Source organism: Dermacentor silvarum, chromosome 4 (assembly GCF_013339745.2).
Source record: "Dermacentor silvarum isolate Dsil-2018 chromosome 4, BIME_Dsil_1.4, whole genome shotgun sequence".
In the NCBI taxonomy this organism is placed as follows: Eukaryota; Metazoa; Arthropoda; class Arachnida; order Ixodida; family Ixodidae; genus Dermacentor; species Dermacentor silvarum.
In genome coordinates, this window is record NC_051157.2 from 150,304,518 (window position 1) to 150,330,659 (window position 26,142).

Sequence of the window (26,142 nt, forward strand, 5' to 3'; positions counted from 1 at the left end):
CATAAGTGTCAAAGGACCGCTTGGCCTAAGGACTTTTTCTATGGACTAAAATAAGAAAAGCAAATATATTTTAACTTCAGTCATTTTTTCACATGAATGACGATTCAAAAATTGACAAGTGTTAAACCCAAGAGCAAGCCCAACCCAAACCCAAGCTGCCTGTATCACAAGACACAAAAATCGAGCTCTTCCCATTAAACATGTGTCTGATTCTGGCAGAAGTGTTAAGCTGGTCTGCGTTTCACTGCCGCGGTATTTTCAGCAGTATTTGCAGACAAAACGACACCTAGCAAAAAAGCACTGGAAGCTTTTAATACTAGCTGATGGTTTCGCTAGTTTTAGATATGAATTAGGATAACTTCATTCAATAAAATTTACAAGGCTGAGCATTGGTGTTGTTGAAATGGTTATTTTCGACAAATAATTACAGGTCAGTACACACTGAACATGATGAGTACAACATCCCATGTAGAATATAGGTGATGCTTAGACCACTGCCAAGACAAGGCATTACCCCCTGACCTAAATGTTTAGTGTTCGCCGCTGTGAGTGTAAACATTCATGGAATACCTTCAGGCATTTGTGGCTAATCTTGCCCTTTCCCTGTTGTTTGTGTTCTTTATTCTTCCCAGAATTAGCTCTTTAAATCGTATAAAATATTGCTACATAACTTACTGCCAGCTCTTGTAATGCAGATTCACGACAACATCTTGCACAACGACTACATTAAATGAAGCCTCGATTGATTCGTTGTTTGCGTCCTTTCTCCTTGCCTGTCGTAGCCACCTATGCCGCCTTGCTTCCGCAAGTCTTGATACAAACACACTCTGAAATAATAGCAAATGAAATTTAAAAAGCAAGAGCATTTGTGATTTGACTGTCATGCAAACAAATAAAGCTCTTTCGTAGGTTATTGGCAGCAGTCAGACAGGACATCTACCGTCAGCAAACTTTGCACGCTATGAGACGACGTACATAAATGTACAACCACCATCATACTTATTCCGAAAAATCCGTAAGCGCCTTTTTGATTTTACTGTGGTAGGTGCTAGCGATATCTGCACGGACTGCCTTGAATGTTGTTGCCTAATGCATCTTTTTTCCGAAACACTTGACGCTTGCTCCTTGCAAACTGCGTTTCAAGTTAAATCGTTAGAGGTAAGTCTCCTATGTTCATATCAAGTCTGACACTGGCTGTACATAGAACATGCACAGCAACACTAGTGTCTTCCAGGCAGCTACCAGCAGATACGCAGTGTTATAGTTGCAGTCAATGAGAGCAAGAAATTTGAGCAGAACCAATCTCGTGTTGACTTTCAATGGTAATTCACTTAATTAGCATTCAAGCATATTACGACCCACCGTATTACTCAAGACACCTATATTTATAGCCTGTAGTGGTCTTTCTGAGACTTTTGTTGCATGCACATACAGTGTTCTCTGTTATCAGCTAACTTTGGTAAGGCATTTGCTTGCAAAGGTGACAAACCTATGAGGACAAAGCTGTGACAACAATCATATTACAACGAAGGAATGATGTCGATAGAATGATGAAGGCAGTATGATGAAGTCAGTATAATGACGCCAGCATGATAAAAATGAGACAGTTTTGAAATTATGGTGATGGTATAAAGATGCTAGCATGAAGACGGCATGAGGAGAAGAGAATGATGACGATGGCGTCGCGACAATGGAATTATGAAGACTGTGCCAGTATTTATATCCGGCGATAAACAAGTGTTAGCTAATTACATGCCGATATCTTTCATTTGTAATTGCTGCGAGCTTCTTGAACACATTATTCATAAGCACATGGTTCAGTATCTAACCTGTCACGATCTGCTTTCCGAAAACCAGCATGGCTTTCGAACCGGTTTTTCCACTGTAGCTCATTCAATTTACGCACGACATAGCTTCTGCGCTCAATAACCAGGATCAAATGGACGCAATTTTTATTCATTATTCGAAGGCATTTGACTTAGTCTGCCATAAAAAGCTTCTGTGTAAACTGCGTGCAATATTCAATGGGTCTCAATTACTACACTGGATTACTGACTACTTACAATTAAGAACTCAATTCGTCATTTTTAATCGCGCAGTCTTCATCAGTCACAGTCACGTCAGGTGTGCATCAGGGTTCGGTGCTTGGACCACTGTTATTTGTAATTTACATGACTGATGTGGTAAATGTTATTAGTAACACCGCTGTCAAGTTGCATCTGTATGCTGATTACTGCGTCCTATACCGCACTGTTACCAATGCTAATGATCAACAGGAATTGAACGATGATCTTTCATTGTTCTTCGAATGGAGTAACACTACGCAATTGAAAATTAAATCACTAAAACAGTCGCAATGACCTTTGGTAACATAAAGAAGCCACTACACTTCACTTATAATGCCCATGGTAGTTACTTGTCCCACGGTAATGACTTCAAATACCTGGGTGTAAACTTCTCACATAAATTAAAATGACATGCTCATATTAATCACATCTCTGGGAAAACACTTTGGAAACTGGGTTACCCTAAAAAATTTTGAAAAATGCAACAAAGGAATGTAAACCAACTCCTTATAAATCGCAAGTTCACCCGATGCTGGAATACGCTTAAACTGTTTGGTCCCCTCACTGTGCTTGCGACATTGCCCTTTTGGAATCAGTTCAGAAAAAAAGCAATCAGGTTCATCTACGGTCGTTATGATCGCAACTTTTCGCCTTCATCACATGCTCACATCTTATCATTGCAGACTTTGAAACATAGGCGTACACGTGAACAAATCATCTACTTCACAAGATCAAAAAAGGGGGCTGAACGATGGAGTAGCACACGTGATATCAAGGAAAGTGTCGCACAAAGGCTGGCCAGCGTTTCGATAGGAGGACCTATCTTCGTCAAAGGCGGCCTCGTCATCCTCGGCAGGTTAGTCTTAACGGGTTAGTAGAGTGACGTCACGTCGATGTCGGTGGCAACTGGGTGTAAAGGGAGAGACGGAAAATAAAATTAGCGCTGTCCTTTGACTGTCTCTAGGCGTGGTTTCTAGGACGAGGGGAGAAGAGCGGGCAAGCAGAAAAGCGGCAGGAAAAAAAAACGGCATACGAGGGTGTTGGGGGAGCGAGAAGTTAAGGAGCTTTCAGAGGTGTCGTAGGCGGCGTGCGTTTGGGGTCTTTGAAGAGCCGGTCAGCCGGTCAGTGTGCGAGTAACAAGACGAGTTGAAAGAATGACTTGAGTAGCGCAGCAGCAATGCGTCGGGTAATTTTGGAGGTGTTAATATTGCGACACGGAGTCTGGAGGGGAGGGGGATATACTTGGAAGGCAGCAGCTCGGTCTTTCAATGGAGCTAAGCCTCAGTAGTTCGCCGGAGGCGTCGTCACGGCAGTATACAGAAGTGGCCGGAGCATTTGTGGTCGAGGCACCGAAAAAGGTATCCTGGCGTCTGGGACTTTGTGAAGTGTGCCGGTGTGGATCTCTAAAAACAAGGGCGGAAAAGGGAAAAAAGGGCGGGACGAATGACTAGGAGGGGGACAGCAGAAAAAATAAAATAAGAACAGTGAGTGGGCAGGTGTATATAGGAAAAGCGCCCGTATGGTTGATGTTTACGTAAAAACGTGGAACACAATAATAAATTGTTTGGTAGGGGATACGCAGGGATGAACTGAAAATGGAGGAATAGGTGAGGTTGAGAATCGAGATTAGCCGAAGGCCTAACGTGTTTTGTGCCTTCGTGAATGGTATAATAATTTCAGGTTCAAGTTACAGCTTTTAGCGATTCTAAGTTGCCGCGTGCCAAATTGATCCCCGTCGGGTGCAGGCATTCAAACTTGTGTAGTAAGTATAATTCTCTATACTACCTCTCGCGACGTGAACGGAAATTTGTTTGTAGTATATAAAGCCTCGATTCATGGAATATATGGTCACTTTCATTTAAGTGGCTGGCTACTGCTTTAGGTAAATTGTTGTTTGTATCTACGCGATGGCTGTTTATTCTTGTGTGAATTTCTTGCCCAGTGTTGCCTATGTATTGCTTGTTACAAGCGCCACATTCTAGACCGCAGACTACTTTGCTTGACGTGCAGGTGAAACTCGAATTTACCTTGTGAAGGTAATCCGACGCTCTCCTTTTTACTATACTAGTAGGATTGAATATGTTTGCATGTAGAACACCTAGAGTGGCCACCGGGACCACATCCTGGCTTCGTCTTTGTTCTTTGTCTGGCGTGTACAAGAATGTCCTGTTGCGTCCGTAGGCTACTCTGGGCGGGTCGGGAAAGATTTTAAGTGTCTAGTTACTGGTGAGAAGTAGGTAGTATTTACTGGGGCTGTTGCTCACGTTTGGTAGTGTGAGAATTTAATTGTAAGAAGAGACGTTGTTGCCCTTGGGATCTTAGGGCGGGGTTTGAGGAACTCGGCTCGATCAAGTTTGGTTGCATCAGTGTAGGCTTTCTGAAGGGCAGTGTTCGGGTAGTTCCTGCTTGATAGGGTTTCCTTAAGGTGATCGAGTCTATCGACGTAATCATGGTTTTTAACGCATATGCGACGTAGTTGTGTGACTTGACTTTTAAAGATACCTTGTTTGCAATGTCTGGGATGGTGGCTTGAATATTCTAGGTACTGTTGTTTATCAGAAGGCTTCCTATACAGCGTTGTCTTTAGTGTCCCATTACCAATATATATTGGCGTGTCCAAAAAGTTTCTGTGCTCACTTGAAGATTCTGAAGTGAATTTTACTGTTGTGTGAAAAACATTTAGGAAAATTACAAACTTATCTAAACTGTCCTGACCGGGTCCCCATATTATAAATTTGTCGTCTATGTATCGTAGCTATGTGTGGGGCTTGTGTGTTCAGCGAGATATGAAATCCGTTTCTAGAGTCCCCATAAATATGTTCGCGTAAGTTGGTGCAAAATTCCACGTGCCATGTGCCAAATTCTTGCATACGCCAGACCAGGTCTATCTTTTAAAAATTCGTGTATCAATTTATAGTATATCGAGGGAAATCCATGCTATTTAAAACGTTTCGGAGTATGACATGTTCTACACTATCGTAGGCTTTAGCTAAATCAAGGGTCACTAAAGCTGCATACTGCCGCCTGTGCCGTGCAAGCTTAATGCGTTCCTCTAAATCGACATGGGCGCACCATATCGAGCATCCGAGTCTAAATTCAATCTGACATGGGTTCAGTAATGTATTATACGTTAAAAATTTGATAATATGAATGTGCAGTACCCTTTATAATAATTTCATAACATTTGAGGTTAATGCGATTGGTCTTATATTATCTGGGTCCAATCCTGCTCCTTGGTTTTTGAGCAGGGGGATTATTTTTGGGAGTTTACAGTCAGGAGGAATCCATGCGTTCATGAGGGAGTAGTTAACGATATTGGAGAGGTCTCGTGGGGAGAGGTCAAACTATATTTTTAACATGCTGACGTAATGCGATCTGGACCTGAAGCTGTGCCAGGGAGCAGCCGAATAACGTGCTGAAGTTCTTCCATTGATACCTCTATAAAGTCAACCCCTAATAGAACCCCTACGAAGTTTACTTGCAGCTGAGTTGTAAAATGCTCTTTTAAGGCTTTTGCGATCTTATTTAATGATTCTAATAATTCTTTTGGTGACAGAACCACTGAATCAATATTTATGGGCACTGGAAAGGCCTTACGAGAGCGAAGAAACCTAAATAATGCTTTTTTATTATCACTTTTCGATAAAAAGTTGTACCGTTTTTCATCCTAATGATCCTTCGCTAAGGAAACGGTTCTTTTAAACGTAGCATCAGCATATTTATAATTACTCCAATTAGTAGTGCACTGATTGGAAATAAGTTTCTTCCATACAGCTTTTAGGCGTCGATAATCTCGTGCGCAATCACTATTCCACCATGGACAATCAATGCGCTCTTTTGGTGATGACACTACAAATTCAGATTTTTTTACTAGTACCCTTCAGAATTGCACAAAGGCTCATCGCGTTAATATCTGTTTCCATATCTGTTCTAGAAGACAAAGTTGACTGTAATTTTTTTTTGAATTTTGAATAGTCCACGAATGTATGCGTATGTTTATTTAAAGAAATGAGGGGGTTGTTAATTTCAATGACAATCGGGCGGTGGTCACTACTAGTGGTGGCATCAACCAAAGTCCAAGAAGAAATGGAAATGCCTGAGCTAGCAAATGTCAAATCTAGGACAGATCGTGACTGCGAACGCACGAAAGTGGCAACTTTAGCATTTAAACATGTAAAAATTTTAACATCAGCCCAATCCCATAAACGTTTTCCAGATGAGTCTGTGCGGAAGCCCCATGACACATGATGTGAGTTGAAGTCACCCGCAAGCAATATGTTCTTTTTGCAGTATGTTACTGCGACAACAAGTGGGCGTACGTTTTGCACTCCAGCGGGAAAGTAGGAGTTAATTTTAGAGAGCGGGGTGCAACCCGGTATAGATATTTCTAATATTAAGATTTCACATTCGGATGATAGGGTATGATGAGAAATTTTTGCTTTATGACAGAATTTAGACGAACTGAAAAAAGCTAATCTGCCACCTCGGGAAGGCCTATCCAATCGAAAACACTTGTAATTGTTTAAATTAAAGTCTTGGTCAGCGGACAAAGAAGTTTCTTGTAATAGTATGACGACTGGCGATTGTTGGGAGATTAAATATAATAAATCTTTAGTTGCAGAAAGTATAGATCGGCAGTTCCACTGCAGCATCCTTAGGCACCCTATGTTGACGGTAGACAAGCAGCCGCAACTGCTTCGTCCAGGATACTGTCTTTTAGAAAGTCAGAACTCGTAAGTTATTCTTTCACACACTTTTTTGTTTTGGAATTAGGAGAACGAGGCATTTTGTTAGGTGATCTTGTGCGCTTAAGAACTCGAGTGTCCATATCTACATCTCGATTGCCTAGAGAGTCTGAATCGGAATGGCATTAATGATCAACCTGAGCGGAAGTTGAAGGACGTACTGAATCCACACTGTTAGAAGGAAGAGGTGTCTGATATTTAGGTGATGTTGCAAGTAAGGCGGCCGTATTTTGTGCACTGTTTGTTAGTGTCTGAGATATACCAGCCAATTTCGTTGATATTACTGTAGCCAAAGATTCAGAGAGATTTAGTAGAATTTTTTCTAATGCCTTTTCCATCGCTTTTTCTATTGCTGCTGTGATTGAGTGGGCAGTGAGTGATCCATGCCGAATGATTGACGGGCTGTTACACCGGCATAATCCTGGGTCCTGCTCTGAATTTCTTCAAGAGCTTCTCGACGAGACCACCATCGCCTCTCAATTATTTCAATCACCTGGATTACTTTGGATCTGGCAAGGCAGTTGGAGTAGTCTGCAGCATGATTTGCATTGCATAAACAGCATAACTGCTCCTGAGACGTGCAATCGTTGGCATCATGTTCCCCGCATAATCGGCATCGAGCACTTGAACGACAGGCATTAGCGCTGTGTCCGTACCGCCAGCACTTGAGAAATTGTAATGGTCGTGGAGCTAAGGGTTCAACCCTATAGATTAATGACCATCCCTTTATCTCTGATGGACGAGCCGTCCCTGCAAATGTCGCTATGATTGTTTCTGTAGGGACCCTCTTATTGTGTACAAGTCTTGTACAGCGGTACACGGAAACTACACCTGATGCGGAAAATATCTCTAGGATTTCTGGTGGAGTTAATTAAGCTTATGTCCACACCACGGACTAGGCCTTGGCAGCAAGCTAGAAGAGGAGGGATGAAAGATCTCACCGGCTGCGTGGCAAAGTTAGTGCACTTGAGTAGATCCTGCACAAAGGTCTGGTCTGGTGAAGAGCAAAGGATTCCCTTACGTCCAAATTGTCTGACCTCGGTGATTTGCTGAAAGTGGGATGAGATAGCTCGAAGTTCTCATTGAATAGCCTTGGAGTTCTTCATACGGATAATTCCTCCATTCTTAGGTACCAAAGCCACAGGAACGCTACTGACTCCACTGCGAAAAAACCATTGCACCGGTAGATCCTGAGGGGGAATAGAAGCAGACCAGAGGGTAGCCCTCTAGCCTGGAAATGAGACAGACATCCCCTTATCAATAACCATTACTGTCTCTCAAGGGGATAAGAAGAAAACAATAAAGGTAAGAAAAGTAACCGCCGGCTAATTGTCAGCAAACCCGGTTGAGAACCGGATGAGGGCACACCAAGGCAGCGTCCTTTGAACTGGAACGATCACCGCGCGGCCACGTCCAGCCGGCAACAAGGAACAGCAGGTCGCCTTTTTAATACAGCGCGCTACTGCGACTTCTTCGCCGTGCCTTGATAGAAATGCGCATGACTGCTCGTATAGTCCTCCGCTTCATCGGAGAACAGGCGCGGCATTTGCATTCCTCCGAAGGAAGCATCGTCCTGATGCGCATATGAGGGCGGTGCACAAATGGCACAGAGTAAGACGCGCAAAACAAAACCACAGAAACAACAGAAAAGAACAAACGAAACTTAGTTCGACAGACACGGCTTCATCCGCACCACATGCACAACTTCGGGTAAGTTCTTGCGGCGACTGGAGCTACTGTCACTGTCAGGAACGACCTCGTAGGTCACGTCGCTCAGGCATCGAATCACTCTGTACGGCCCAAAGTACCGTCTTAGCAGTTTTTCAGAAATTCTACGAAGGCGTATGGGTATCCAAACCCATACTTTATCGCCGGGAGTGTCGAGAACGGACCTGTGTCGAAGATCGTACCGTTTTGCATCTTGGCCTTGCTGATAGCAGATACGTTCGCGGGCAAGCTGTCTGGCTTCTTCGGCGTGCTGCGTAAATTCGGCAACGTCGGTAGGTATAGCGTCACACTCGTGAGGCAGCATGGCATCCAACGTCGTCGTGGCTTCGCGACCGTGGAACAAGCTGAAGGGTGTCACTCGAGTAGTTTCTTGTCGAGCGGTACTGTATGTGAAAGTCACACAAGGCAAAATCTGATCCCAGTTCTTGTGTTCCACGTCGACGTACATGCATAGCATGTCTGCGAGGGTCTTATTAAGCCGCTCGGTTAGTCCGTTGATCTGGGGATGATATGCGGTTGTTTTCCGGTGGCTTGTGCCACTTAGTGTGAGAACCGAATCAAGAAGTTCTCCAGTGAAGGCAGTTCCCCTGTCTGCGATGACTACTTTTGGGGCAACGTGCCGAAGGACGACGTTTTCGATGAAAAAATGAGCCGCTTCGGCTGCTGTGCCCCGCTGCGTAGATTTAGTCTCTGCGTAGCGCGTCAGGTAATCGGTTGCGACAATAATCCATTTGTTGCCGGCTGGAGACGTTGGAAATTGACCCAGGAAATCCATTCCAACTTGGGTGAAAGGCTGTCCTGGTACCTCGACTGGATGTAAGAGACCTGCAGGCTTGCCTGGAGGTGATTTGCGTCTTTGGCAGTCGGAAGATGCTTGTACATGATGTTTCACAGCAGCTAGTAGCTTTGGCCAATAGTACTTGCGTCGGAGTCGGGACAGTGTTCTCGTGTAGCCTAGATGACCTGAGGTGGCTTCATTGTGGCATGCTGTTAGTATTTCTTTGCGAAGTGATGCCGGTACGACAAGCAGGTACGTGGTGCCGCGGGCAGAAAAGTTCTTATAGAGAACATCATTCCGCAGACAAAACGTCGGCAGTCCCCTGGCATAGAGTCGCGGGACCTCCTTACTTCGGCCTTCCAAGAAATCAATGAGTGGCAGTAGCTCTGGGTCGTGGCGCTGCTCCTGTGAAACGGTGACGGCGTCGACGACTCCCAAAAATGCAGCGTCCACGTGCACGTCATCGGTACCTGCGGGCTCGATGGGTGACCGCGAAAGGCAGTCGGCGTTGGTGTGCCTTTTCCTAAATTTGTAAATTATGGTCATGTCGAACTCCTGAAGTCTAAGCAGGTTTGCGCGCCAGACGGCCAGATGGATCTTTCAAGTTAGTCAGCCAACAAAGAGAGTGATGATCGCTGACAAGCTTGAATGAACGGCCGTACAAATACGGGCGAAATTTGGTAACCACCCACACCACGGCGAGGCATTCCTCCTCGGTAGTCGAGTAGTTTTCCTCCGTACGAGATAGAGTTCGGCTGGCGTAAGCTATTACTTTTTCGAAGCCGTCTTGCCACTGCACCAGTGATGATGGTGATGTATGGTGTTTAATGGCGCAAGGGCCAAGTATGGCCAAAGAGCGCCATGCCAGTGTTTGTGAGTTTGCAGTGGAGCGATGAATTCTGAGAAATAGATGAGGCGTGGCTGTAAAGAGGCCTAAAATAGTCGCTGTAAAGTGCGTAAAACATACATGTATTAAGATCATGGCAATGGCTAATGAGGTGTGCTATGAAAATGAAGAATGCATTGAGGGAGAATGATACGATTTACAAAATATAACAGATGCAAGAATTGGCCAGAAGCACAATTGCCTAAACAAAGCCCTTGAAACACAAGGGTCTGAAGGCACGTGCTATAAAAATAAACTATCACAGCAGCATCCTCTGGAGAGAGGATGCGCTATGAACTTATTGGGCTAATAACGTGTAGTACAACATCGTTCAAGAAACGGAGAACTGCTTTGGCGTTAAAAAGAGGTTCTTCACCAATAAACATCGTAGGATGAAGAGGGATATGATAGTGGTATGCTACAGGGAAATGTTTCCTTCTCTCTGTTTCGGCTTCCCGACACTCCAGTAAGACGTGGAGTACGGTCAGCCTTTCCCCACATCTGCCACAGAGGGGAGGTTCAGCACCAGTTAAAATATATGAATGTGTACCATATGTATGTCGTATTCTAAGGCGGCAAAAGAGAACTTCAGTGTGTCGTGACTTTGTTAATGATGGCCAGTTGCCCAAAAGGGGCTTAATTACATGGAGTTTGTTCAGTGTTTGTTCATCCCATAAGTGTTGCCAATAGTTTCTGAGTTTTTTGCGTAGAAATGGCTTTAAGTCTGTGGCAGGGACGGGTATGGAAAAATTGCTAGGTTTTGTTGCTATGGAAGTTGCCATTTTGTCGGCAAGCTCGTTACCCTCTATATACCTGTGCCCAGGCACCCAACATATTACAACGTGTTGATTAGAAGCATACATATTGCCGAGTAATGAATAGAGGTTATTTATAACAGGATTTTTCTGTTTTCGTAGAGATTTCAAAGATTTCACGACACTTAAGGAATCTGTGAATATAATGGCCTTTGGGAGCTTGGCTTTCTTGATGTGTTTAGTAGCCGACAGTAAGGCATAGGCCTCTGCCGTGAAGTTACTGGTTTCAGGATGTAAAACGTCAGATTCAGAAAACGATGGGCCAACAGCCGCGTAAGAGACGCCGGCTTGTGATTTCGACGCATCCGTGTAAAACTCTGGGCAGGTGTACTTCGACTGAAGCTCTCGAAAGTGCATATGTATGTGCGCCTCTGGGGCGTGTTTTGTTACATCTACAAATAATGTGTCGCATTCAACGATTTGTCATTGCCACGGCGGCAACAGCTTTAGTGGAGCCATCAGGCAATTTTCGAGGATTGGGACATTCATTTCATCGAAAAGTTTTCTGACCCGCATTGAGAAAGGCTCTCTCACTGAGGGTCGATTATGGAATAGTGCAGCAGATGCCATATCGTTAAGATGTTTGTAGCAAGGATGTCGAGGGTTAGACTGTACTTTGAAGAAATATGTGAAACTGCTGTATGTTCTTTGTAGGTGAAGGGACCACTCATTTGATTCTACGTATAGACTCTCAATAGGGCTTGTTCTGAAGGCGCCTGTGGCTAATCGGATACCCAGATGGTGGACGGGATCCAGTATTTTTAGCGCGCTTGGCGCGGCTGAGTGGTATACCATGGCACCATAATCCAAACGTGATCGAACAAGGCTCTTATAGAGGTTAATTAGGCACTTCCTATCACTTCCCCATGTTGTATGAGAGAGAATTTTCATTAAGTTCATTGTTTTTAGGCATTTTGCCTTCAGATATTTGATGTGCGGAATGAAGGTCAATTTTGCATCAAGTACAATACCTAAAAACTTGTGCTCCTTGTTCACAGGTATTCGTTGCCCAGACACTTCGATACTGGGATCTGGGACTAGTCCTCGCTTTCTTGTGAAAAGGACACAGGAACTTTTCTGGGGGTTAAGGTTAAATCCGTTTTCGTCTGCCCATTTAGACACTTTGTTTAGGCCTTGCTGTATCTGTCGTTCACAAACTGCGAGGTTACAGGTATTAAAGCCTAATTGCACATCGTCTACATAGACAGAATAGATGATTGCTGGAGGTAGTGATGCACGGAGCGAGGTCATCTTAACAATGAACAGCGTGCAACTGAGCACCCCTCCTTGAGGTACACCAGTTTCTTGTGTAAATGGGCGGGACAATACGTTGCCGATTCTGACTCGAAAAGTACGGTTAGACAGGTAGCTTTCTATAGTGCTAAGCATATTATCTCGAATGCCCATGTGCGACAGGTCTCGTAAGATACCGTACCGCCATGTCGTATCGTACGCCTTTGCCATATCGAGAAATATAGACAAGAAATACTGATTGTGTACAAAAGCATCACGGATGTTTGCTTCGATGCGAACGAGGTGGTCGGTTGTAGATCGGCCTTCCCTAAAGCCACATTGAAATGGGTCAAGCATTTTGTTAGACTCTAAGAAATGTACAAGACGGCGATTGATCATTTTCTCAAAAAGTTTGCAAAGGCAGCTCGTAAGTGCTATAGGCCGGTAGCTGGTCACCAATGATGTATCATTACCGTGCTTTAAAATTGGGATGACAATAGCTTCTTTCCATTTAGCTGGCAGATACCCAGCGGCCCAGATAGTATTAAAAAGTGTGAGTAGTGTGATTTGCGTGTCGGGGTGCAAGTGCTTAATCATATCGTACATGATTCGATCCGGACCCGGTGCAGAGCTCTGACATGCTGACAAGGCAGCTTTAGGTTCGGCAACGCCAAAAGGACGATTAAAAGGGTTATTTGGGCTGCATTTTCGGTTTAGTGGCTTACATTCTTCTATTGCTTTGCACTTCAGGAAGCTCGCTGAGTAGTGGGTGGAGCTAGACACATGCTCGAAGTGTTGACCAAGCGCGTTGGCCTGGTCTTCCAACGTGTTTCCTTCTTTATCCACCACGGGCAACGGATGAACTTGTTGTCCCTTAAGCCTCCTTAGTCCGTTCCATACTTTTGCCTCCTGTGTGTATGAATTGATGCCGGACAGGAACTTCTCCCAGCTTGCCCTTTTAGCTTGCCGTCGCGTTCGCCTTCCTTGTGATTTTATGTTTTTAAATTCCATCAAATTTTCTGCAGTTGGGAATTGGCGAAGTATGCCCCACGCTTTATTTTGTTTTTTACGCGCCTCCTTGCACTCATCATTCCACCATGGAACTCGTCTTCGGGATGAGCGACCGCTTGATTGTGGAATGAACTTCTTTGCTGCCTCGATGATAAAATCGGTAAAATACGCTGCCGCGTCATCTATACTAAATTCGCTGATAAAATCACGGGATATAAAAGTCGATTCCTTAAAACGTTTCCAATCAGCAGAGGCTAGTTTCCATCTAGGTACATGTGGAGGGGAGTCAGCTTGCGTTACTAGGCTTAGAGTTAATGGAAAGTGGTCACTTCCGAATGGGTTTTTGATTACATTCCATTCTAAGTCAGGAAATAGGGAAGCAGATCCAATCGCCAAGTCTATCGATGAATAGGAATTGTGGTGAGGATTATAATATGTTGGCTCCTTCTTATTAAAGAGGCATGCACCGGAGTTTACTAAAAAGTTTTCTACGAAACGGCCTCTCGCGTCGCATCGTGAGTCTCCCCACAATGTATTGTGGACGTTAAAATCTCCCACGAGTATGTAGGGCTCGGGAAGTTGATCGATAAGATTATAAAAGTCTGTTTTCTCGAGGTGATGATTTGGGGGTATGTAAATAGAACATACCGTGACCAATTTGTTAAATAGGATAGCCCGAACAGACACTGCCTCAAGGGGCGTCCGAAGGGCGACGTGTCGACAAGCTACGGACTTGTCGGCAACTATTGCTACACCGCCGGAGGCGTTAGCCTCGTTACGGTCTTTTCGGAAGATGGTGTATTGACGAAGGAAGTTTGTGTTTGTAGGTTTCAGATGTGTCTCTTGAACACACAGCAACTTTGGATTATGTTTGTGTAGGAGTTCTGTAATGTCGTCGAGGTTGTGAAGAAGTCCTCTGACATTCCTCTGAAGTATTTGTGTCTCCATAATGACAGATGTGTTTGTGCTGTGTGTTTAAGAGGTGAGGATTAGCTCACGGGGCCCTTTGCAGGCGCCGTGATACGAGATTTTTCTTTCCTGGAGCGGTCGAGAGATTCTCGCCGCTCCTTAGGCGCTGGTGGCGCCGTCTGGCCGGTTGTTGTGTCCATCGCATCTTGCGAGGCGCTGGACACGCGCTCTTGCGAGCGGTTAGTTTGACGTGAAGGCCTCGTCTCGAGGGACGAGACCTTGGAGGCCACCAGCCCTGAGGTCGATGGCCCCGTGTTCTGAGATGGCGGAGCAGCCTGAGCTGCAGCCGCCGAGGGGGCGGATGGCGTCGCTGGCGGCTCACTGCGTGTGAGCCGGACAGCCGCCGGAAACCGTTGTGTCGCTGCCCCCTGACGCGTCACATCGGCAAAGGTGTTTTTGGGCAGGTATGATACCCGCCTACGTGCCTCCTTGAATGATATGTTCTCCTTTACTTTGATTGATACAATTTCTTTTTCTCTTTTCCAGGTAGGACACGACCGCGAGTATGCGGCGTGCTCCCCATCACAGTTTACACAGTGGAGAGAGTTTTCACATGATTCAGAGAGGTGTTCGTTCGCACTGCATTTCGCACAAGTCTGACGGCCTCGGCAGTTCTGTGAACTGTGGCCAAATCTTTGGCATTTGAAGCAACGGAGAGGGTTGGGGATGTACGGCCTTACTCTGATTTTAATGTAACCTGCCTCGATGGTTTCTGGCAGCACACTGGAACCGAATGTGAGTATTAGATGCTTAGTGTCAATTTCTTTACCATCACGCCTCATTCTGATCCGTTTTACGTTGATTACATTCTGTTCTTTCCATTCTTCCAGAAGTTCAATCTCGGTAAGCTCCATGAGATCAACATCGGAAACTACACCGCGGATGGTGTTCATGGTGCGGTGTGGGGTCACTGAAACGGGTATGTCCCCAAGAGACACTAGGTTAGATAGTTTTTCATGTTGCTTTTTGTCGTGAAGTTCCAAAAGAAGGTCCCCACTTGCTAGTCTGGATGCCTGATAGCCTGGGCCAATTGTCTGAGTTAGACATTTGGAAACGAGGAAAGGCGAGATCATTCTCGTTGTCTTTCCTGGTTTCTCACAGTGAATTACTTGATAGCGGGGGAAGTTCTCGGTGTTACGGCCAAAAAATTTAAGTACTTCTTCGGTGCGCCCTCGTTTCTGAGGGCGATCAGGGAGTTTGGGAGAGGATCTATCCATCCAAATTTGCAGTTTTCGGCAGTAACGCCAGCCGCCCACCATGGAGCCCAACAAGGGGACGCCACAGGTCTTATAGAAAACAAGTCCTGCGGACGCCAACTGTACGTCACCACTATAACCGAATATGAAGTAACCTAGGTTGGCTCCTCACACAGGGTTAACCCTCGCTGCCAAAAAGGTCGGAAGTAATATAGAAGAGAGTAGACGACAGGAAAGATAAAAAGGCGAGAGAGAAAGACGAATATTGGAGAGAGAAACAGGAAAAGGCAACTACCGATTTCCCCCGGGTGGGTCAGTCCGGGGGTGCCGTCTACGGGAAGCGGAGGCCAAAGAGGTGTGTTGCCTCCGCCGAGGGGCCATGAAGGTCCAAACACCCGGCTTCGGCTCAACCCCCAGGATCCCCTTTTCCCCGGACACGGCTAAGCCGCGCACGGTTAGACGCGGGAGGGTCCAACCCTCGTGTGCTTGGGTACGTGGTGGCGCAACTCACCAAACGCCTGCTTGCGCAGACGCCCCTGCGGGAGGCCACTGCACCAGTACGGCCCCCAGACCAACATTGCACGCATCAGTGTGAAGTTCTGTAGGGGCTTCCAGGTCAAAGTGCGCAAGAACTGGAGGCGTTTGCAGGCGCTGGCGTTGTTCGTCAAATGCTGCTTGCTCATTTTCGCCCCACAGAAAGGGAACATCTTCGCGTGTAAGGCGTGTTAACGGGGCAGCAATACGTGAGAAGTTCGCAATGAACCGACGGTAATAGGCGCACAGCCCCACGAAGCGCCTCAGTGTCTTCTTGTCGGGCGGTGTGGGGAACTTTGCCACAGCGTCTATTTTATCTGGGTCAGGTCGTACACCCTCTTAACTGAAGACGTGGCCGAAGAAGCACAGTTCATTGAAACCAAAATGACATTTCTCGGGCTTTAACGTCAGGCCGGCTGAGCGTATGGCTTGAAGAACAGTGAGTAACCGGCTTAGGTGCTCCTCGAATGTAGCTGAGAACACTATAGACCAAGCAAGTTTGCCACTTCAGGCCGAAAAGTGCTGAAAGTGCTAAATGCTGAAAAGTGGCTGGCGCTGAGCAAAGACCGAACGGAAGTACCTTAAATTCGTAAAGACCGTCGGGAGTCACGAAGGCCGTTTTCTCACGATCTCTCTCATCGACCTCTATCTCCCAATACCCGCTTCGCAGGTCCATTGATGAAAAATAACGTGCATGGCGCAGCCTGTCCAGCGAATCGTCTATGCGTGGCAGCGGGTAGACGTCTTTCTTCGTGACTTGGTTTAATTTGCGGTAATCGATGCAGAAGCGCAAGCTGCCGTCTTTCTTTTTGACCAAGACCACGGGTTACGCCTAGGGGCTGTTCGAAGGCTGCATCACGTCATCCTCGAGCATCTTGGCCACTTGCTTTTGAATCTCTTCACGTTCCTTTGGAGATACACGGTAGGGGTTTTGTCGAATCGGCCTCGTGGAATCATCCCTGATTATATGGTACTTGGTCAGTGGTGTTTGTTTCACCTTTGACGTTGTTGAAAAGCAATCTTCGAACTGGTGTATCAGCTCCCAGAGGCGTTGTCTCTCAGAAGGTGACAGGGTGGAGCTGACGTCGAAAGACAAATGTGTCGAGGCCGGAACGGTCGTTTCTTGGTGTTGTACAGCCAAACAATCTTTTACTTGGGAGACTTCTGGATGTGACCTTCTGGCTGTGCCCTTCTGGACCTGACGGCCTTCGTCGCTGAAGCTCGTGAGAAGGACTTCCGCATGCCCATGAGTCATGTCGAGTAGGCCTCTAGCAATCGAAATGCCTTGGGTTAGCAATAGTGCAAAGATTTGCTCCGCGATCACATCCCCATGGTAGGGCTTCTGGCACGAGACACATACAAGGCGGCAAGAACGCGGTTGAATGGTCACATCCACGGCGATTCGCAGACGCTCATATTGCTCGTCATGAATTGTGTCGGCATAGGGGCTTGCAGAGAACGTTACCATGAGGTCCGGAATGTTTATGACGGCGCCGTGATCTCGCAGAAAATACATCCCTAAGATGAGGTCTCTGCAGCAGTCGGCGAGAATAATGACGAAAGTGGCAACGAAACTGGAATCACCGATGTGGATTCGAGCGGTGCATGTTCCCGTTGGCGTCATTCACTGCCCACCGGCACTTATGTGTGGCCCGGTCCACGGCGTCTTCACTTTCCGAATGCGGTCGGGCAGCTCCTGCCGTATGATTGAGAAGTCTGCGCCAGTGTCAACATGTGCTCCGATATGATCAGAATGCTAAGATCGGCACGGGCAACGTCGTCGGTGTTAGTATTCGCAGTCGTCGTATCGTCTTCTTGGGTAGCGTGGGGGGTATTTTTGGCGTCGCGGCACAGGGCAACCTTCCCCCCGGAGGTCGCTGCTGTTAGTTTCCCCGGTGCGGACTAGGGGAACGACCACCCCGGACGACGTCAGCGAAACTCTTGCGGTTTGGGGATGTGTAACGCACAGGTGACGGGGACTGCAAGCTACGACGTGGTGAAGCTGCTTGGCTGGTCGACAGGGGATCGCAGTTCGGGGCACAACGGTCGTCAAAGCGCAGAGAAGCGGCGGGCAAAAAGCTTGCCATCCCAGCATCACGATGGGCACAGTAACGGGCAATGTGGCCCGGTTTTCCACAGTGGAAACAGAGTGGTCGACGGTCGGCCATACGCCACAAGTCACTACGGCGAACAGGAGGCTGTCTCACAGACTCCCGTTGCCACCACGGCACAGGAACGTGTCCGAGGCTGAAATGGCGGTACCTCCGGTGAAGAGGGAGGACGTCGAACCACGTCGGCATAGCTCAATGGACGTGACACAGGGCATGGAGCTGGTGAGGAGAAGGCTCGCCGCAACTCTTGGCGCACAACTTCGACAACAGAAACGACTGGAGACTCCGTAGGAGGAATGCCGAGGGCTCGCAGCTCTTCACGCAGAATGACTCTAATCATTTCCCATAAAGAACTCTGGTCAACACCCTGAGCTGTGGTGCTTATTAGTGTGTTGTTGGGTAAGCCGTCAAAGTGGCGGCAACATTGCTGAAGTGCCCACTCAATGATAGTCGCTTCTTTGATGAAGTCGTCGACCGTTGTGGGTGGGTTTCGTACAAAGCCTGCGAACAGCGGTTCCTTAATTCCCCGCATAAGATGACGCACTTCGCCTCGGTCATATCGGGGTCAGCTCGGCGAAACAGACGGGCCATATCCTCCGCATACATGACGACGGATTCGTTCGGCTGCTGTACGCGAGCCTCAATAAGTTGTTGCACGTAATCGCGCCGGTCCGAGATTGCGAATGTATCGAGGAGCTGACGCCGAAAATTGCCCCACGTGTGGGAGCTCGCTTCCCTGTTCTCGTACCACGTGCGAGCACACTTTTCGAGCGCGAAATAAGCATGGGTGAGTTTCTGTCGCTCGGTCAAGTGATTGACATCAGCGACGCGCTCGTACTGATCGAGCCAGTCCTCGACATCTTCAAAAGCATCACCATGGAAGGTTGCGGGAACGCGAGGCTGTTCAAGAGTCACCTGGGAAATGCTCGGCGCCGTCTGAGAAGAAGGAAGAGTGGCCGATGGTAGAGGAACTGCCATGCTGGTGGGAGGCGCAACAGGAGGGAATTCCGGGCTCAGGACGAGCAGGTGGAGCTTCCGGACTGGGTGTAAGGGGCCTGATAGGGGTGGAACGCATGAGGTTCAAGGCTCCAGCACGTCCACCAGTGTCGCAACGTCAAAAACAGAGGTCGCACAGCCTTGATCAAGAGGGATAGCAGCAGGTCGCCTTTTGAATATACAGCGCACTACTGCGACTTCTTCTTCTCCGCGCCTTGATAGAAACGCGCATGCCTGCTCGTATAGTCCTCCTCTTCATCGGAGTACAGGCACGGCAATATATATATATATATATATATATATATATATATATATATATATATGAAGTCCACCGGCACCTTGTTTCGTCCACAAAGAGGGATAGCCCTTTGTTAAATTGAAGGGAAAGTACTGAATTGAATGTATAAAACTGTTGCACGCATGGTCATTCACTCATATTGCGTACTTGTTGGTTCCAAGTGTTTTTGCTGCTCGGTTTGATTTACCTTGGGGCATTTATTTCTTCAATAATGAAGTGGTGCATCACGTTCGTGCAGAAAAAGAATGCATCACATAAAAGAATGCAGCAGTTCTAATAGCTTCATGTCTGTCGTGCATTTGCTTGTGGAATCAGCAGTGTATAAATGAGCGCACGAATGCTGTCATTTGTGATTCTAATAATACTTAAGTTGTTGACATGCATTGTAGTTAGGCATGGCACCAATTTCTTTGACGGTAGCAATATTTATTTAATTGACATGTTGCTTAATCACCATAGAACAGTGTACATTTGCATGTGTTCTGCAGTCTAAAACCATTACATATGTATGTAATAGCTCCTTGCATTTCATATTGTAAAATTGTGCTTTTTCAATTTCGGACGCAGTCAAAATGTCTGTTCCACACATTCAGTAAAGAGGACGGCACCAGTATAAAGCAACGCACTCCACACACTAGAGACAAGCTACTTCCTGCTACAACAAGGCCATTGTTTGGATTTTGGCTGCTGCTACAAGGTAAACAACACCAGGTTCAGAAATAAATATGCTTGATATACACTTTATTGCCTCGCTAGCCATGTCATTTGTATTGGGTTCGTTCCCCACCTGCGGACAGTTGTTTTTCCATCCATTTTCATTTCCATTAATTTATCATTTCTTTAATTCAATTAGTAAAGTACAAGTCATTTCCCCTATGCTGTGCTTGGTGTTAATGTTTGTTGGCTTCTTATGATATGATTAATAAAAATCCGGCCCCTCGGTTCCCTTTCGTATCGTTTAATGTTATTTGTTTGTGGCAGAACATATGTATTTTTTTATATTTACGCTTCAGCATAATTGTTCAAAAATAAAAGTCTCTATCTGTTTGGCTAATCTGTGCTTTATCTCATGTTGTACTGTTCTGCCCCAACAGAATCTGCACCAAGCACACCTTGGTCCTCATGACAGGATCCCCCATCTACACTGACAGGAAGGGGCTGTAGCCGAATTTGCAAGGCTTTTACACCACAAAGAAGCGGACGCAGAAGTATTTGGATGGGATATCAAGTCTACGGAGGACTGTGTCAAGACTGAAAAGAGCCTCAGCCATCATTCCACCAGCACGGATATTGGTCGAGTCATCCAGGTACCTCAACAAAGACTTTGTAGAAATTCTTCATGTTAAGATGCACCTGCAACCATTGAACAAGCACGGACGACGCTGGCCAAAAGAGTTCCGTGAGTTTGCCCTTCCTTAATCAGCTTCCTGGTCATGTCAAATTCCATTTGTTCCATGTATACATTTTTTTACATAAATGCAAGCTTTTTCATTCCCCATTCTTGTTAGAGATAATTCTTCTTCCTCATCCAAACATGAAGGTCAACCGATTCTTTGCTTATACTTAATACCATTCACTGTCTAGTAGCATATCATATCTGTAGCAGTATTTCCTAGTGTACATTGCGATGTGCAATTCCTCTCCTGATATAGCCAATACAGCATCGGCATGCGTCTTGCATTAACCGTTGCACCGTGTGCTATCTACCATTTGACTTTTCTTAATGTTTTTGGCGTTCAGTGCTTGCAGAGCACGGTGGCTTCTTTCTTGAATGCTAGCTTTCTCATTGCCCTATTTAATTCCTAGTCTCATTCAGCATTGCTCTTCTTGCTCGATAGCCTGGGTGTAGCCCTGCTTGTCTAGCCTTGCCTGGGTGTAGCCTTGCCTGGGTGTAGTCTTTCCTTGCTCGATCACTTCAGTGTACCTTGTGCTACGCTGAAGTGATTGATTACAGAGTCTGGTTTCACTGCCGTCCCACTTCGTCGTGGTCGCTGTGTTAAGTTTATCGTATGTGGGGGCCTGATAAGTTACATTGGGAAGCAGTCTCTCAAGGTAAGCACCTGCTCCTGCAGTCCGCACAGCGACATAGACTCCCAATTTACACGCACCGTGATTGGTGCTCCCTGTTCCGTCCTTTCCTGCTGCAGCCATGCGCAAATTTTGTTTGTGGCCTTCGTGAGCCGCAATTTGGCATGAACCAGCATACGTGTTTACATGATCTGAGGTGCATTAAATTGATAGCCACCTGGGTGAAGTGGCCCGTAAAAGTGGCTGCCGAAATTGATGCCCACGAAACCGACTTTTCTATATTGATACAAATTGGGGCACCAAGTGTGAGCCATACATTAGCGGCTGGAAAGGAGTTAACGCTAAAATGCTGGGTAGTACATGTCGCTGTGTTGATTGCGGCAGCAGATGCCTGCGTCACCCGATTGCTTCGCAATGCCAGTTGCTTATCTTCAACGGTGACTTTCGGTGCAAATAGGTGGTACGCGCCGCCCAATCTGTTTGCGCTGCTTGTTGTCGCTGGTTACCAGACCGCCATGTGCGATGGAGACAAGCACTATGCCTGTAGTCCGACAGCTGAATGTGCCGTAAGCGACCCATGTACGTGAATGCTCACTGTTGCCGTATGGATCTTAGCCAATGTATAATGTGCAGCGAAGAAGAGACGCTAGTGGGTTCAACACTACTGGATCAAAACGCTAGTGGGTGGAGCGCTCTTGATCGGCAATGGCTCTCGTGCTTGAAAGCTGTTACAGCGCTGACCGTTTACGTAGCGCTGCTCCAAGCTCTGCCGAATAAACACCTTTAGAATTGGTGGATTGTGCTGGGTAACCTCAGACAATCATCCTGGAACTCCGATCCCGTACCTGCCCCAAGAACTCCGATTTACCATGCCCAAGACGCCTCCGAGCAAACGTGTCATCCCGCACCCACTGCATGTCCCGGGGTACCTCGTCACCGCGACCCTCCTATCTACACAGGAGCGGATGACACTGACGTGGACGAATGGCTCACGGCGTATGACAGGGTAAGCGCCCATAACAAGTGGGACGCGGCGGACAAACTGTGCCATGTTCTGTTCTACCTCGCTGGTGTGGCCAGCCTGTGTTTAACCATGAAACAGAGTTCGAGACATGGTCCGAATTTAAGACTTCCCTCGCCGACGTATTTGGTCGCCCTGCTGTTCGCAAAATGCGTGCCGAGCAGCGTTTGCGAGAACGAGCTCAACAGCCAGGTGAAACATTCACCAGTTACATTAAAGAGGTCGTGGACCTATGCCAGAAAGTCAATTCGACCATGGCGGAGTCTGATCGACTCCAAAACATCCTGAAGGGCATTGGGGACGATGCCTTTAACATGTTGCTGGCCGAACATCCTCGCGCTGTGGCCAAAATTACCATGCTGTGCCAGAGCTATGAAGAACTCCGCAGGCAGCGATCACTTACCCGTCGATCTCTACCGCGTGACGAACACCTTGCTGGTTTGGCTGCCATGTCCGACCAGACAGCTTTGCTCAAAGAAATGAAGGTGTTCGTCCGAGAGGAAGTTGCCCGGCAACTCTCGTTGACGGATTTTGCACAGCCGCAGCCGGTACACGCGCCAACACCGAGTTTTGCGCCTCCGCTTCGCCGCGCCATATAGCGCAAGAAATCAACGACGTTTGCCTGAGCACCACCAGCACGTTCCGGCGGCTGCGCCTCACAGCTACGCTGAAGTCATGGCCAGGCCCCGACAGATCCCGACGGCTGTACCACCTCAGCTACGCGGAAGTCGTCACCCAGCCCGAACAACTCCCTCAACGGGGCCCTCTCACCTACGCCGAAGTCCTCGCTATGCCTCGACCACAGCCTGCCATGCAATCACTTCACCGGCCGCCCCGTCCAACACGTCCTCCCACATGGATGGGACCTGCCGCAGTGACTCGGTGGCGTACAGCGGACAATCGGCCGATATGTTTTGCGTGCGGCTACGCAGGCCACGTCGCACGCCACTGTAGTCGCGTGCAGTCGCCTAGCGCTACACCATATGCGCCAAGTCGTATGGTGGATTCACCGCGCCCATATTACGATGATGAACCTCGTGCTGCGTCACCACCATTCCGCCGGTTTGCCACCATCCGCCGCTCACCTTCTCCACGTCGACGCTCCCCATCACCAATGCGGCCTCGTCCCGAAGCTCGGGAAGAGGAAAACTAGTCGTCGCAGTCCATGAGGCAAGGGCTGCGATGCCGTCGAAACGCGAAAGTCCTCAACGTAGCCCAACCAATGTGATAGAAGTGTTAGTTGACGGTGTGCGCATATATGCCCTCGTAGACACCGGAGCCGCTGTATCAGTTATGGACGCAAAGCTTTGTCGCTTCCTTCGAAAGGTCACGACCCCCCTTGCTGGATTCTCCCTCCGCACAGCAGGCGCACAGCGTATTGACCCGATAGCGGCGTGCACCGCTCGTGTTCTCATCGAGGACGTTGTATGCGCCGTCGAATTTATTGTGATTTCATCGTGCTCCCACGAAGTTATCCTGGGGTGGGACTTCCTTGCCCGCCACAATGCCGTCATTCATTGCGCACGGGCCGAACTAGAACTGTCGCCGATGTCAGATATGACGCTTGCCGATAATGCTTCTTTTGTGAACAAACTACTTGTCAAGCACGACACCAACGTGCCTCCCAACTCGTCAGTGATTGTCGCTATGCATTGCAGCAGCCTCTCCGACGCCGTCGCACCACTTTCTCCATCCGGCCGCATTTATAATTGAAAAGGTCTGCTGCTACCTCTTGCGACAGTGAACGTGAAACAGGGCTCTACTGCTATTTTTGTCTGTAACCCCTTGCCATACCCTGTGATGCTGCTTCAAGGCGAATGTCTTGGCTATGTGGAAGCGATCGACGCCGTACAAATTACGGATGCTCCCGAAGACACGTCCGTAGCCAGTTACAGCACGCTCGGTTCTATCTCTAAGTCTGACCCTTTACTCACAGCCACAGATGTGTTCGATTCATCTATTGCCAATGGTCTCACCCCAGCTCAGCGTTCTCAGCTCCTGCGCATCTTAGAAGAATTTCGTTCTTCTTTTGATGTTGGGAAACCTTCCCTGGGCCGGACGTCTGCTGTCACGCATCATATTGACACTGGCTCCCAATCGCCATTGCGGCAACGCCCATATCGCGTCTCTGCCGCAGAACATCGTGTGATTAGTGAGCAAGTCGACGAAATGCTTCACCGCGAAGTAATCCGACCCTCAAACAGTCCTTGGGCATCTCCTGTCGTCCTTGTTACGAAAAAAGATGGCTCTGTACGGTTCTGTGTAGACTATCGGCGCCTGAACAAGATCACTCGCAAAGATGTATACCCACTACCGCGAATTGATGACGATATCGATAGCCTACAAGGAGCTGAATTCTTTTCATCTCTAGATTTACGCTCCGGCTATTGGCAAGTGCCCATGGCTGACGCCGATAGGCCGAAGACAGCCTTTGTCACACCCGACGGCTTATACGAATTTAACGTCATGCCGTTTGGACTTTGTAATGCGCCAGCAACTTTCGAAGGCATGATGGACACAGTTCTGCGCGGCTTGAAGTGGCACACGTGTTTATGTTACCTAGACGACGTTGTTGTTTTTGCCCATGACTTCACCACTCACCTGCAACGCCTCCGGCGTGTTTTGACGTGCCTAACAAACGCTGGCCTACAACTGAACCTAAAGAAGTGCCGATTTACAGCGCGGCAGCTCACGATACTGGGTTACGTCGTCTCGAAGGATGGAATCCTCCCCGATCCAGCCAAACTTCGTGCCGTCGCCGAATTCCCGAAACCTACGTCCGTCAAAGAACTGCGCAGTTTCGTGGGCTTGTTCCTACTTCAGGCGCTTCATTCGTAATTTCGCCGCCGTCATATCGCCCCTGACGAAGCTCCTTGGAAGCAACGGGCCCCTCCATTCGTGGTCATCCGAGTGCGACGAAGCGTTCGCAAATCTCCGTCGTTTGCTGACGTCTTCCCCCATTTTGCGTCACTACGACCCAACGGCACCTATTGAGGTACACACGGATGCCAGCGGTGTTGGCCTCGGCGCTGTCCTAGAGCAACGCAAACAAGGCTTTCCTGAAAATGTTGTGGCATATGCAAGCCGTACGCTTACTAAGGCCGAGACCAATTACACCGTCACGGAAAAAGAATGCCTGGCGATCATCTGGGCGCTTATTAAGTTCCGGCCCTATTTGTATGGTCGCCAATTTGATGTCGTCACGGACCACCATGCATTATGCTGGCTGTCGTCATTGAAGGATCCCTCAGGCCGTCTCGCCCGCTGGGCACTTCGATTGCGGGATTACGATATCCGCGTACTTTACCGCAACGGACGCCAGCATGCTGACGCTGACGCCCTCTCACGTTCTCCCTTGCCTGACGACAATGCCTGCTGCTCACTATCCCAGCTTGACGTTTCTTCCATCGACATTGGGACCATCGCTTCCGAGCAGCGCAAGGACCCCTGGATTGCCTCCATCATAGACTTCCTTGCTCATCCGTCATCGCGGCCAACCACTCGTGCATTGCGCCGTCAAGGTCGCCATTTCTCCATTCGCGATGACCTGCTTCACCGACGCAGTTACACCTCTGACGGACGCCAGTGGTTATTAGTAGTACCTCGAAGCCTCCGTTCGGAAATCTGCGCATCGTTCCACTCTGATCCACAGTGTGCACACTCGGGACTTTTCAAAACTTACCAGCGCATCCGACAACGCTACTACTGGCGAGGAATGTACCACTAC